Genomic DNA, 15,892 nt, shown 5'->3' with positions numbered 1-15,892 from the left:
ACGGAGACAGATACCGAGTTTCTATTATTTGGCATTGCATTCTGGTTCTTAGAGTATAACTTTTGGGGGACAGAATAAGTTTCTATGAAGCCATTTTTATTTTCTTTATAATATTTCAATGTGAAAGAGGTAAGTGAATGGTTGAAGTAATTATTTTTGTTCCCTAAATATCAATTATACTAAGGAAAAAGTAATTCACAAACATATACACAAATTATTGAATGTTTTCAATGTGCTCTGTACTATTCAGGATGCAGTGAATAACACAAGCAATACATTTTCTTTCATGAAGTTTTTATTCTAATAAGAAATACAGACAAATATGAAGATACATCAGGAAATATATTTTGTTGTATAGTTAATTTGAAAAATTGGGAGGAAACTCCACCCCAGATTTGGTTGTGGTGTCGAGCCTGATGACTCCTCTACCCTCCACACACACAAAGGGTATGAAAAGGCTTATTTCATAGTTGAGGTTTGTGGTGAGAGCAGGACAGAATTCCTAAGCTTATGTGAAATGGTATGAAAGAAAGGTGTTTTTTTTTTTTTTTTTTTTTTTTTTTTTTTTTTAATTTACCCCCAAGCCAAATTGTATCCACCTTTATTAAAGATACTTTTCATAAACAATCATGGTATTTCACGCAGGGCATGGGCAGAAAATTGTTAACAGTATACAACAACTTTCTTTCTTTTTTTTTTTTTTTTGGAGAGATTTTCACGATAAGGCGTGTGTGCTCGCCAGACAGACAGAGAGAGACATAGAGACAGAAAGTGAGAAATCACCCCCTGGGGGGACGGTCACGCCGCAATTCCTTCTCCTCCATTCTCCTCTCGGGATCTTGGGCACGCACGCACATGCGCCCGGCGTGAGTTTTAAGCCACCGGGTCCAGGACGCGAACCGCAGTCGACTACGTGGGAGAACCGCAGTCGACTCCGTGGGAGTCCAGCGACATAGCCATTACGCTAACTGCTGGTTCCCAACAGTATACAACAACTTTCAAACTCCCTTCTTCAATGGACTACCAAAATCAGAAAGCCATTGTAAAACCCAGTGAAGTCTTCATCTGATGCTCTGAAGAGGGGAAGTTTAAAGTGAGGGTTGACATTTCACATTTAGCATGTTGTTTAACAACTTTTCATGAGGCAATCCTGACTTTCAGGATATGAAAATTGCAGAATTATCAACCTGAAGATCCAACAATATAGAAAAGGAGCTGCTCTTTTGAAGGACGCCATCTTAATGTCATTGGGAAGTCCACATTGCCTGATACACTGGTATAACCAATTTTTTGTGGTCAGATCCCAACAGTTCTTTGATTTAAGGAGTTAAGTCTATGCTGAAGGCAGAGAGGGAGAGGACATAAAAGCAGATGTTAAGTTTTCCACACCCCAAGGCATCTGTGCCAAACAAAGTGGCTGTGTGTCAGGGAATCCCTCCTCTCGGGAGCCAAGAGGAAGTCTCAAAACTAGAAGGGAAAGATGTTGTACAAATCAATCCAGCTTCAGAGACATTCTGTTAGTGACAAATGTCCCTTCCCCAAAAAACAACAATGAAGTGTTCTGTGTGCTAACAACAAAGCTTAAAAAAAAAAGGTAAAACAAAATTCTGCAATTTTATAAAACTTCATAAAAATAGTATTTCAAACTGCACAGTCACCAGAAGTACACAGTTATCAAAAATGCACACCCTTCACTTGGCATCTCCAGCACCTTCAGCTTTCTGTGCCTGGTCTGTTTTGGCATCTCCATTTTCTTCAGGGCTATTCCCATCCTTGCCAGCATCAGTGTTTCCCTTTTATCCTTTGGGCACCTTCTCTCCCTTCTTTGCAGGGGCCTTTTTAGGCTTGGGCTTTGGCTGTGGAGAAGCAGGTTTCGCGGACAACCTTGCAGATCTTCTCTGTGCTTCATCCTTCCCCTTCGCTTTATCTCCTTTAGCATCCCCTCCAACCTTTCTCTTGGGCATGATGGCCATGATGGAGGGACTTAGGCGCTGGACATCGGGGAATTAGCAGTGCGCAGGCTTTGGTCGATCCTGGGATCATTCTCGCCTCTTCTTCACAAGGCGCTGAAAGGAAGGGCTTTGAGGCTAGAACCAAGTGAAAATTTTTACACATGGGCAAGGCTTACATGTCTGAATCCTTCTCAGGTCCTACAAGGAGAGCGCCCTGCCTTTCTTATCAGCCTACCCAGACCTGAGACATAAGAGAAAGAGATAGAATGATATTTAAAGAATATCAGGAGTCAGACTTCCAAAAATGAGGTCAGATGGATCATTGGTTTGCTACATTGAAGCATGCACTAGAGAGAAAATTGCAGTAAAGCAGAGGAATCAGTCATTTCCAGAAAGTTGCGACGTAGATAGGGTAACCAGAGAAGTCCTCATCAGTGCCTCCTGAGTGCCAGTTCCTAGCTTCCTGGGCATATCACATCCTGAACACTCAACAGGAAGCAGTCAGAGATTACTGAAATGGTATTTCAGGTACCAATTTAAGTGTAGTTGAGGACTAAAAAGCGATTGGGAATGATTGTAAAAAAAAAAAAAAACACAAAATATTTCTCTTTCAAATGTTGAGAATTATTGAGCTGAAGAAAGTAGTAGGGAGACTTTCTCCATTTCCTCCTGTCTGCCTGAGGGCAAGATGTAAATCTACCCTAGAAAGACAGCTCACCTCTCAGTTCACGATGACTCTGACTGGACTAGGGAAATTACGGAGCAAATTTGTCCACCTTCTGCCAGTTTTCCTGCCTTTTAGAAATCTAGGACTGCTTAGACCTTTCTCTTGGCACTTTTAAATTTATTGATCTTTGTTAGATATCCTATTTTAGCAAGGTCTTTCCTTCTTAAAGAACTAAACGGTACTTTAGAACTGATATCTCTTGGGCATGATGGGCACAGAACATTTTAAGGTATACTTCTCCTAGAGAGGATTTGGAATATTCACCACAAAATAATGATGAATGTTTGAGATGGTGAATATGCTTATAGTCCTGACTTGATCATTACACATTGCGTATGTGTATTGAAAGACCACACATTACCGTAGAAATATGTCACAATGTTTATATATCAATTAAAAAGTGTGTGTGTGTGTATACACAAATCCTACTTATTTTTCTCTTATTAATTTGACTTTTATTATTAGGAGAGTGTCTTAACTAAAAACTTACGAGGTTTGAGAAAAGAAAGTATTTTCTTCCCTGAGTTCTTTTTGCTGTGTCCTCTAATTTTAACTTGGGAATTAATCAGATTTTTTCAAGGAACCAAATTACTTAAGAAACTCAGGTTTAGGACCAGCACTTAGCATAATGGCTATGTCGCTGGACTCCCACATAGTCAACCGCAGTTCGCGTCCTGGACCTGGTGGCTTAGAACTCACGCCGGGCGTGTGTGCGTGCGTGCCCAAGATCCCAAGAGGAGAATGGAGGAGAAGGGATTGTGGCATGGCCATCCCCCCGGGGGGTGATTTCTCACTTTCTGTCTCTATGTCTCTGTCTGTCTGGTGAGCACACGCGCCCTATAGCAAAAACCTCCCCCCCCCAAAAAAAAAAAACACCTCAACTCATGTTTTTTTCTTTTGTTTTTGTTTTTGTATAGGGTGTGTACACTCACCAGAGAGAGACAGAAGATGAGAGAGAGACAGAGACAGATAGAGAGAGTGGCAAGAGAAAATATTCCCAAAGGGAAAGGACATACTACAATCCATCTTCTCCATTTTTCCTTTCAGAATTTTGGGCACGCATGCACACATAATTGCATGTTTCTCATGTTGCCAGATCTGGGATTAGAATCGCATGATGAGACATGTGGGAACCAACTCCCTTAACCACCAGGCACAAAGCCAGCAAAATAAATTCCATTTTGGGGGGGACCAGCAGTTAGTGTAATGGCTATGGCACTGGACTCCCATGTAGTTGACCGCGATTCAAGTCCCGGACCCGGTGGCTTAAACTCATGCCAGGCGTGTGTGCGTGAGTGCCCAAGATCCCGAGAGGAGAATGGAGGAGAAGGGATTGTGGTGTGGCTATCCCTCCTGGGGAGTGATTTCTCGTTTTCCATCTGTCTCTCTTTCTGGAGAGCACACATGCCCTATCGCAAAAACTTCTCCAAAAAAAACCCAAAAAACAAAAAGCAAAGAAATTCAATTTTTAAGAACCCTGTAGGATTGCCTTAAAAGCTATCTTGGGCTGGTCCCCTCATTTGGTGGTTAAGAAAACTGGATTTCCTATAGCTGACTGCAATTGGAATTCCAGCCTCGGTGGTGGCTTGAACAGCATGCCAGGCAACATGTGTGTAATGTCCAAAATCTGGACAGGATATAGTAATGAAGGAAAAGGTATTGAAGAGTGACCATGCCTCTCTGGGGGACTGATTTCTCTTGCTCTCATTGTCTGTCTATCCTTGGTCAATGCAAGGACCCTGTAGCAAACCAAAAGAAAGGGAGAGAGAAAAGTTCTGATGCCTTTCTTTAATCTGGCTCACAGTTGTCTTTGACTAGCAACTGAAGTGACTCATAGTCTTGAAATAATCATTTATCCGGGATTAATCTCTATTCTCCTCCAGTTTACCTCAATAAATCACATCTTTAATCTTATCATTGCTTCTTCGAATATTCAAATAGCAAGATATAAACCAGAACTCAGCTCTCAATAACAAGGATGGATTGTAAGGACTCAGACTTCAAAGATATCCTGTATAAATGGAGTTAAAGCATGAATTTATTTGATGCCAAAAAATATCTAAATAAATAAAAATTTATTCAGGGTTTTTGTTTTTGTTTTTGCAATTAGACACTTTCTACAAACTTTTTGAGGATCCCTTTGTACTAACTTAATTATTAATAAAATAACTAAAATAAATAAAGGTATATGATATGTCAATATATTAGTGTTTTATTGTTGTCATAATATATTGCCACCAATTTGGAGATTCCAAACAGCATCAGCTTATTAAGTTATAACTCTTGAGATCAGATGTCTACAATGAGCCTCAGATATTTAAAATGGGTCTTGGGCTACAATCATGGTGTCAGCAAGACCACATTCCTTTCTGGAGGCTCAACCAGAGTCCATTTCTTCACTCACACTGCTATTTGCAGAATGTAGGTTCTTGTAGTTATGCAAATGAAGTCCCATTTCCTTGCTGGCTCTCAGGTCAGGTATGTTCTTATTTCTGGTTAGTAAAGACCACATGCATTTTGATACATAGCTCTTTTCCTCCAATTTAAAACCAGAAATAGTGGGTTGAAGGAATATGAAGAGTGTTCACACTTTTGATCTCTACTGTTTTTTATTTCATTGTAAAATTTGCCTGAACAGACCAGGGCAAGGGGGGTCTATGTTTCTCAGAATTTATGTGACTAGTTAATCCTAACTGGATGGCACAATATAATTTCTCCATCTTAAGTCAAGTATACATATATATATATATATTTTTAGTTTTGCTATAGGGCGCTCATGCTTGCCAGACATACAGAGAGAGAGAGAGAGAGAGAGAGAGAGAGAGAGAGAAGAAAAGTGAGAAATCACCTTTCAGGGGAGATAGCCACACTGCATTTTCTTCTCTTCCTCTTGGGTATGCATACACATGCACCCAGTATGTTTTGTAAGCCACTAGGTCTGGGAAAGGAACCATGCTGTCAGTCATGTGGGGTCTAGCACTTAACTTCCACACCACCTGCTGGCCCTTAACTCTTTAATTTCAATCACATATTAAAAGTACACTTTGTGGGGCCATCAAATGGTATAGTAGTTGGAAACCAGCAGTTAGCGTAATAGCTATGTCACTGGACTCCCACGTAGTCGACCGCAGTTCGCGTCTCGTACCCGGTGGCTTAAAACTCATGCCAGGCACGTGTGCGTGTGTGCCCAAGATCCCGATAGGAGAATGGAGGAGAAGGGACTGTGGCATGACCATCCCCCCTGGGGGGTGATTTCTCGCTTTCTGTCTCTATGTCTGTCTGGCGAGCGTACGCGCCCTAAAGCGAAAACCTCTCCAAAAAAAAAAAAAAATGGTATAGTGGTTAAATTCCTAGACTCCCACATGGACAACTACAGTTTGAGTCTTGGACCCAGTGGCTTGAAAATCACACTGGATGCATGTGCATGCATGCCCAAGATCCCAAGGGAGAATGATGAAGGGATTGTGGTGTGGCCATCCCCTCTGGGGGAATTTCTCACTTATCCTCTCACTGTCTCTGTCTCTCTCTGGTGAGTACAAACACCCTATGATAAAAACTTCTAAAAAGAAAGTACCCTTTGCTATGTAAATAATATTGTTCTAGATTCTAGTCATTAGGGTGTGACATTTGTCTGGGGTCATTATTCTAACCCCCACATCAAATACTGCAATATCCAATAGAAATTGTATAAATGTGATGTAGCTTTTGTGATGGTAATTTATCAGATATTTTGTAATTTATTATTTTTACTATCATTGTAATTATTATTGTTTGGAAATAGATAACAAAAATTTGAAGAAAAAAATGCTAACAGTATGAGGGGGTCTTCAAAATCCCCATGGAAAATGTGTATTATGAAAACACCATGCATGAATTTCAATGTTATGTGCACCAAAGAAACTCATACTTTGATTCCATTTTTCCAAGAACTTTCTGAAGTTCCTTCATATTTGCAGTATAATAAGAAGAGAACTGAGATGGAATGTGTGACAAAACCACACCAAATTTCTGGAAGAAAACAGGATAAGTAATCATGATTTATAGAATGCTCAATATTTAGGTAAAAAAGAAAATCTTATAGGTGTTTTGGTTTTCATATAAAGAAGTTGTATGTAAGGAAAGGATTGAATATTTCCAGTCATGGTGTCTGAATTTAAGTCAGTTGCCCCATAGATGAATGACTCTTCAGGCTATAATCTTTATTTACATTTATATTATTTATATTTCAAAACACCATAAAATAGATATATATTTATATATGTACACATAGATACTATATAAAGTCACATTTCTTTTCTTAAGAAAATGAAAGTATGTGAGGTAAGAACAATTGCATTTTAAAAACAGGTAGAAAGATGTTAATAATTCTGGATGATGTAAGGTCTAGGGTAACAATAATGAGAGCTAGAACTGGGCTGGACACACAGTGCCACAGGTAAGCACTAGTTAAGCACTATGCACAGGGAATGAGAGCTCACATGGGCCAGCCATGGTCTGGATCTGATCCAGGTGTCGTAAAACACGCCAGGCATGTGTTCTCCCAAGAGGAAAATTGAGAAGGGATTGAGGCAAGGCCGTCTCCCATGAGGAGTGCTTTCTCAATTCCCTTATCTCTGAATCTCTCTCTGTCTCTCTCCAGTGAAGGAGGCATGGGTAGAACTTGAGTCCTAACAATCTAACTTCTTAATGGGAATGCCAAATGCCAATTCCTAATCAAGTTTTCATTCCAGAGAGTGAGTTTCTGATGTCCTTTATTGATCCCTGCTCTTCATAGACACATAAAGAGGGGAAATGTGTCCATGGCTCACCCAATGGCCACTTATACCTCACCAGGTTGCTGTGCTATGGGGAACATAAAGATAAGTGAGAGTCTGTCTTAACTCACTGGGTGCATGTCTGAACTTGCCTCTAGCGGTTAACATCTTTATTTTAGGTTTCTTTCCCACTTTGGAGGTGTGGAGTACCTGTAAGAATGATACACAGCTGACTCTGTAACCACCGTGGATTGACTGATAACAAATCTTTAAGGGCCATATGGTGGTAAAATCCTTCGAAGTATACACCAACTGTAAAAACAGATTTAGGAGTGTGTTCCTCCATCAATATGCCAGCCTTGACATGAAAAACTGCCATTAGCATTAAAAAGAATTTCCAGGTTAAATCTCTGAGGAGAAAAGATCCAAACCCTGTCATCTATCTCACAGACATGCTAAATTATTTCTTATGGAGCATGTGGAATTGCTGGAATCAAACACCCAAATGGAGGCAGTAGAGTTTTAGTGGTGATGGTTCTTAAGGAGGGGTGTAAGCTGTTCACAGCCATTAAACAAATTAATGGTCCAATATAACTAGAATCTATTTCTTCCCTATAAACTAGAATTGTGTCAATTATTCTTTCAGTTGTATGCAAAGTAGTTGGAGGACATCTGAATGCAAAATCTGGATCTTCACAGATATTTTAAGACTTATCAGATGCCACAAGTGAGAAACATCTTATTTTGTAGAATATGTGACTTTATTGTTTATACTTTTCCCAAATAAGGAATCCTAAACATGGCATTTTTCCTGTCTCTGCATTTATCTTGTAATCTACTTGACAGCAATAAGATCCTGTTATAGTCAGGCAGACGGCTGACACATTCGGGGTATGGATTTGGAGCGCCCATGAAAACAGGAAAGTAGTGTGAATTTCAAAACACTTTTCATGAATTTGACATCCTTGGTGGAAGGAGTGAAAGGGCAGTTGCTGAAAATGTGGAAGTTGTAAAAATAAATCCATAAAATTGATAGAGTGCAATTCAAGCATTTTAAAGGAAAATTTGTTAATACTAATTTATTTGTTTCTAAGGTCACTATTCCCTAACCCTGTCCCTTTTACTCTAATTACATAGGCTTTTTATGGTATTTTCCATATTTTCTATTCACATCGATATTGGAGATTGCATCTTTCTCAGACCAGCACGAATTGAGCGTGCTGCACAACCGTTTGTTCAGACAAGCCGTCTACCTGGTATAGGTCCTGCATCAGGTAGTGTCAGAGTAGTGATCAATTTTTTTAATGATTAGGAATCAGTCAGTCCTCATCCCCACTCCTCATCTGCAAGTCTGGTTGCCGTCATTCATTCAATTCCTGGAATTCTTTTTTTTTTTCCTTTGGAGAGGTTTTTGCTATAGGGCGCGTGTGCTCGCCAGACAGACAGAGAGAGACACAGAAAGACAGAAAGCGAGAAATCACCCCCCAGAGGGGATGGTCACGCCGCAATCCCTTCTCCTCCATTCTCCTCTCGGGATCTTGGACACGCATGTACACACACCCGGCGTGAGTTTTAAGCCACCAGGTCCGGGACATGAACCACGGTCGACTATGTGGGAGTCCAGCGACTGCTGGACTTTACACTAACTGCTGGTTCCCGATTCCTGGAATATTTTTAAGAAAATAAATTACTACAAGCTTTTTGTGAACTTAATTATTAGACACATATTAAGATTCTACACAAAGATTAGATTTACAGTGGCATACACAATAAGCACTTGTGCTGACTTGGTGGGTCTGGACCAGTAATCTGCCATTCTCTCACACTGACATTATAGTAAGATGATGGCTTAATTTTTTCCAAGCATCATTTTTCCATTTAAGGCAGGTAGAAGAGGGAGATAGTAGGATTATAAATAAGTCTAATATTTTTACCCAATAAAGTAAAGAATTATCCAGTTAAACCTGATACATCACTGAAATCTTTTCTCTTAAGCTCAAGTTGGATTTCTTAGCTTTGCAGAGCTTCAAGGTAGGCTAAGAAATGTATACTTTAAGATTTATAACCTCTATAGTTAAAGAGAACAGGGGAGAAATTATTTGGAAATAACTTTTAGAAGTCAATCACAGTAGCTATTTATTATCTTGCTTATAGTATAATTTTATTTTATTTATATTAAATGTATTTCTTTTGATAATTAACTCATTCAAGTTTTCAGATATTTTGATGATATAATTTTGATCTTTTTTTTTGGGGGGGGAGAGGTTTCTTTTTTTTTTTTGCTATGAGGAGCATGCGCTCGCCAGCCAGACAGAGGCAGAGAGGAGACAGAGAGACAGAAAGTGAGAAATCACCCCCAAGGGGGGATGGCCATGCCACAATCCCTTCTCCTCCATTCTCCACCTGGGATCTTGGGCACGCATGCACACACGTCCGGCGTGAGTTTAAGCCACCGGGTCTGGGACTCGAACCACAGTTGACCACGTGGGAGTCCAGCGACATAGCCATTACGCTAACTGCTGGTCCCGATATAATTTTGATTTTTACAATCCATAATTTTCTTACAACTTTTGACTTAATCTCATTTTGTTTTTCTAATTTCCTCTATCATTAATATTGTGTTAGTTTGTATTTAAAAATACATGATCTCTTTTGTAGTTGAAACTCTTAACTATAACACTCTTGGAGTACATCTATCTATGGAGGATTCATTAAACAGAAACTGTGTTTCAGACATATTTTACCTTTGAAATTGCCTTGTAAAATTGTCCTTAAAATTTTATTTAATTATCTTTCATACTTGAAATTGTCAACTAGTTGGGATATACTTCAGGAGAGAACTTACAGAGCATTCTAGCTGCTAGCAACAAAGGACATCAAGACTACAAAGGCATCAGAGAAATTGCAGTGCTGCTGGCTTTGATGATAGTGGGTAAGGGGACTGTGAGATAGGAGTATAGCGGGCAACTCGAACATGAAATAAAGGCAGGTAATGGCTTCTCTAGGGCTTCCAGAAAAAAATGTAACCCAGTTAATACTTGGATTTTAGCCAAGTGAGATGCATGTGGGACGTCTGGCCTATTGTGTTGTTTAAAACACTAAGTTTGTGAAAATGTGTTACAGCAGCAATGGAAAACTAATATATTTGAGGACCTGAAAGAGCAGTGCTAATGTAATAAATATCTGAAAATGCAGGAGTGACTTGGAAATTGGGAATTGGACAAATTCTAGAAGAATTTTTGAATAACATGCCAAAAATACCTAGAATGTCTTATACAAACTGATTATATATATATATATTTATATATATTGAAAATGCAGCCAATGAAGACTCAGAAGCCTGGTAGAAAATTATGCCTTCTTAAAGAATATTTCATTGTTGTGAACAGAGTGTTAGTAGACATATGGGCCTGAAAGTTGCTGTTTATGAGGGCTTAGAAGGAAGAGTACATTCTTAGACAGCGGAGGAACAGTAGACTTCATATAATAGCAGTAAGGTGAGTGGCAGAACTGTTTTCTTCTTGCTGGTTTTAATAAAATCAGAGAAGAAAGTGGTAAATTCAGAAAAGGATTATCAACAAAAATGGAAGCAGGACTCAACAATTTTAGAAACCTATAGATTATCGAGATTTAGAGACAAATTATATATTAACATTGTATGCTACAATTATAGCTATTTCTCAGAGCAATTGTTTCTGGAACGATTGTAGAAAGTAATTAATCAATAGTGTAGAAAATGTATTTTTCTGTAAAAAAAAGTATTTTTGGGCATATGTCCAGTATATTCTGATTAAAATCAGTTTAGCACTCTTGTTTTTTTTTAAAAAAAATGCAAAATAATAATAATAATAAAGTAATTCCTTGTTAGAAAGGTATTCTCAAAAGTTGAAATTGAGGATACGACCATAAAACCTTTTGGTAATACAGTCATCATTGCTTAATGGCAGGGATATGTTCTGAGAAATGAATAATTAACCATGTTTACACAAGATTATAGAGTGTATTTACACAAACCTAGGTTAGAAATTATTAACACAAAGATGTAAAAAATAAATGTCTACCCCTGAAAAATTGAGCACCACTCATCTAAATAATCTGTGGGGCAAAGAATAAATCTTAATATAGTGTAGAAAATACCCTGACCTTTATGAAAATGAAAAATTTTCATAGATAAAGAAAAAAATTAGATGCTAAACAAAGAAAAAAATGAAAAATTTGTGTGATGCAGCTATAATAGTGTTTAGAGGGAAGTTTATAGCACTTAATGCTTATATTAGTAGAGCAGAAAGAATATAAATCAATTAACCTAAGCTTCTACACAAAGCAATTAGAATGGGAATAGGAAAATGAATCCAAATCAAAGGGAAAGAAATAGCAAGGATAATATCAGAAATTAACCAAATTGAAAACTGTAGAAAGACTAGTGAGAAAAACAAATCTCGAATATTAGGAATGAAAAACAAGTTATTCACTTCCAGCCCTATGAATATTGAGTGAAATAAGAGAATGCTATAAAGACTGCTATTCATTTAAACATGACAATTTAGATGAGATGTTGCATTTAGTATTGGCACAGCCCATCTTTTTACTTTGTTAAGCCGATTTTGTAATTCCTCTGCTCTGCATTTTATTATCCCTTCCAACCATTTATTAGAAAAAAAATATTAACTTAAGCAGTCATGGCATAACTCTTTCTATATGTCAACATATTTTTGTATGACTCATTCCTTGTTTTGAAAAATTGCTTTACATTTCCATCTTTGTGTCCCCTAAATGTTTTGCTTCTTTCTTTTTCCCCTTGATTCTCTCCCTCTCACCCTCTGCATGATGGGAAAATTCATTTGGTATGCTGTAATGATACACAGTGATTGAAAAGGAGAAACATTTAATTAGTATTTTTAAAAATAGAAGCTGCTTGATTTAACATAAACCACAATTATTTCTCATGTAAGCCTCAAATGCCCAACAAAGATTTAGAATTACAAACTCCCAGACTTCCTAGAAATCTAATTTTCATTCTGTTTGAAGTTTTACCTTATTCTTCTAAGTTAATTTATGCACTTTTTTTTTTGAGAGGTTTTTGCTATAGGGTGCGTGCACTTGCCAGAAAGACAGAGAGACAGAAAGCGAAAAATTACCCCCCAGGGGAGATGGCCATGCCACAATCCCTTCTCCATTCTCCTCTCAGGATCTTTGGCACACTCGGCGTGAGTTTAAGCCACCGGGTCTGGGACTCAAACCACGGTCGACTACATGGGAGTCCAGCGACATAGCCATTATGCTAACTGCTGGTCCCTGCACTTTCTTTTTCGCATGCTCTTATTGCATTTGTTTATGTCTTTGATATTACCTATCTCATAGTTTTGCCATTATTTGTAGTCCTGCCTTCCATTACAATATAAAAACCTTACATGATGAGCTTGTACTTCTCTCTATTTGTGTCTTCATTGACTTATACAGGGTCTGCCACACAGCAGACAGTCAATAGCTTTAGACAGGCAAATGTATAAATGAGGAGGTGGTTAAAATATCAAAAATTTATAGACAAGTCTAATAGTTGGCAGCTCAATGGAAAAAATGTTATTATACTTATCAATTTATTCTAAAATTTAAAAAAAAATAGCTAGGAGTTAAATATGTGGATCATCTTGTTCTATGCAATTTCCAAAGTCAATAGTTGAATTTTATTTAATAAAAACACTGTTAATGTCATTTTGATCTGATAAATTTGACTTTAAATGATCAACTTCACACAGAATTATCATCTCCTACCACATATATAATACAATCCAGCTCAACTTCTAAAAGTATTTTGACATTAACTCCCACAGATACTATTAAGTCTTTTCCTATTTGCTATGCATGAGTGAACTCAACATATGCTCACATGTCATTCTTCTACGGAATACTAGATACAAGATACTATTATATCATTACTAAACATGAAATATCATTAAAGATGATCAAATGAAGGTACCAAAGGAATAATACAATGCAATATTGCTCTATAATTTCAGAGACTGCAGCTCTCCCAGTGGGACTGTTAAAATTTATAATTTGCCTCCCACAACCTGATTTATCAGTAACTTGCCCCACTGGTGAACTCCTCTAAAACAGCACTCCCTTTCTGATATTTTGCAGGTGTCTTGACTTGCATCTTGTGCTGTATTTACTCAGTCTCATAATACTCGGTAATCGTTTGGAAACTGGCAGCCACTTACATTATAAATGAGTTTATATTACAACTAGTTGTAAAGAAGAGAAAGAATATTTAACATTTGGAGCATTAGCATGCTTTATTAGGTAATTCAGTGTGACAAAGCAACTCATGTGGATGATAGACTCTTCATATTGAAAAGGAAAAAAAAAAAAAAAGAAAGAAAAAGAAGTGACATTATGTTCTGGTAGTCCTTTTTTCTTCACTTATTTCCCCAGGACTTAGACTAGTCAAAATAACTCACCTGATTAGAATGTGTCAGTTTATCAATACATCTCTTTTGGAACAGAAAAACCATGGGTATCATGAGTATCTTGGGTAGAATATAATTTTTCCAAAGGGCAGCAGAGTCATTCTTTTTTGTGTGATTTTCTTGCAGAGAATCAGCCTTTCTTTGTGAGAACATGACTCTCTCTGCTGAAAGGTTAGCCTGTGTTGACTCAGGGCATTCAGGAAGACATCAGACAGGTCTAAACTGACCTATCTCCACACAGAGGGTCTGCATAAATTAGTTTTCGGTCCCAGGGCTTCTGGCAAAGAAACAGCTCTATAGAGAGATGCCCTGGAGAATAAAAGTTGCCACTTGTTCAAAGGCTTAGAATGGGATTCAATAAATTTGAGATTCACTGAAATGGTAATGTCAATAGATCTTAGAATTCTAGATCCATCTGGTTTACAAAGAAATAAGTGAATATCCAGGATTTGAAGTGGGAAATAGCATCAAAGAATGAGATAGACTTTCAGAGGTCATTTTGTCCAGTTAAGTCTACGCTTTCATCGTCATAAACATATAAGGGTCTGACCATCCTCAGGATGATTAGAAAAGAGTTCTTCAAGTCAATTGCCAGTGTTTCTCTGGGACAGCATGCCCCTGGCCATTTGGATGCTGGACAGGAGTTTTAGGGCATGATTCTGCTTAAGAAAGAAGCATAAACTTCAAAGTAGGCCCAGAATTTTGATCTCAGAGAACATAGGCCAGAATAGACACAGACTATGAATTAATTGTTGAATATTGTTTCTTTATTTGATATACATTTGAGGACTTGGCCGTTTAATCAATACTTAGAACACTGCAGTTGAACTCTGCTACTAAGTTTCTTTCTTATATGAGGCTAGCATGGAAAGTAGATGAGAAGACAAAGGTTCTCTAAGACTACCCTTCCTCCTACTTATTGGGTCCTTGTTTCTCTAGACTGTCAAAGCTCAGCTCTGATTTTCAAAAATGTCTGAAGTCCTTCCAGGAAAATGAGTCTGGTGTGCTCATACTACCAGATGTGTGATACCTTAACCAGTATCTCAACCTATGCAACATGGTTTTCCTCACACCCTTCCCTGATAAAGATGGAGGCCCATTCCTTTCTCATGGTCCATTTCTCTAATAATGTTATCATCCATATCCTTGGCACCAAGTAATATGTTTGCGTTTTTCAAGTTAAAGAAAATTATTCTGAAGCACTTTACTGTAGGGTATTTTAAATAAGTATTCTAGCTTCCCGGGCACAGAATTGTAACAAAATAGCTAATGAAATTATGAAAAATTATTCAACTTCATCAGAAGCTTAGTAAAATAAAAGCTAAATTTTCTACATACAGTGAGAGGCATATTGATTATGAAATTAGAAAAATGAAGTACGGCAACATCTAATATGTGTGAAATATTATGAAATACACACTCATTGCTACTGAGAATATCAATTTTTATTGAAATTTAATCTTAAAAGTCCATTTTAGGCCAGCAAGTGGAACAATGGTTAAGGCACTGGATTCCATATAGCTGACTGCATGGTAGATTCCTTGACCTAGCAGCTTGAAAATATGCCAGGCACATGTATGTGCGTGTGTGTGTGTGTGTCTGCGTGCGCGCGCATGCCAAAAATCCCAAGAGGAGAATGGAGGAGAAGGGTTTGTGGCATGGCCATCTGCCTGGAGTCAGGGGTGATTTCTCATTTTCTCTCTCTCTAAAAAATAATAAAATTGGAACCAGCAGATGGCACAATTGTTAGGTCACTGGACTCCCATGTAGTTGACTGCAGTTTGAGTCCTATACCTGGAGGGTTAAGACTCACGCTGAGTGTGTGTGCGCCCAAAATCCTGAGAGGAGAATGGAGGGGACTACAGCATAACTATCCCCTCTAGGGAGTGATTTCTTACTTTCCATCTGTCTCTCTTGTGAGTGCACGTGCCCAATAGCAAATATCTTTTTTTTTTTTTTTTTGCTGGGTTTTCATTTACGGGCGCATCT

The 15,892-nt window shown here is 38.1% G+C and overlaps 1 pseudogene; it reads left to right on the top strand.

Annotated features, from left to right (window-relative positions):
• The window catches only part of LOC102493149 (dehydrogenase/reductase SDR family member 7-like), a 51,731-nt pseudogene that overhangs the window by 29,920 nt on the left and 5,919 nt on the right, over nucleotides 1-15,892 (top strand).

This window comes from Tupaia chinensis, unplaced genomic scaffold, assembly GCF_000334495.1.
Source record: "Tupaia chinensis unplaced genomic scaffold, TupChi_1.0 Scaffold147282_1, whole genome shotgun sequence".
NCBI classification, from domain to species: domain Eukaryota; kingdom Metazoa; phylum Chordata; class Mammalia; order Scandentia; family Tupaiidae; genus Tupaia; species Tupaia belangeri.
This window is presented reverse-complemented; position numbering and strand designations above follow the sequence as displayed.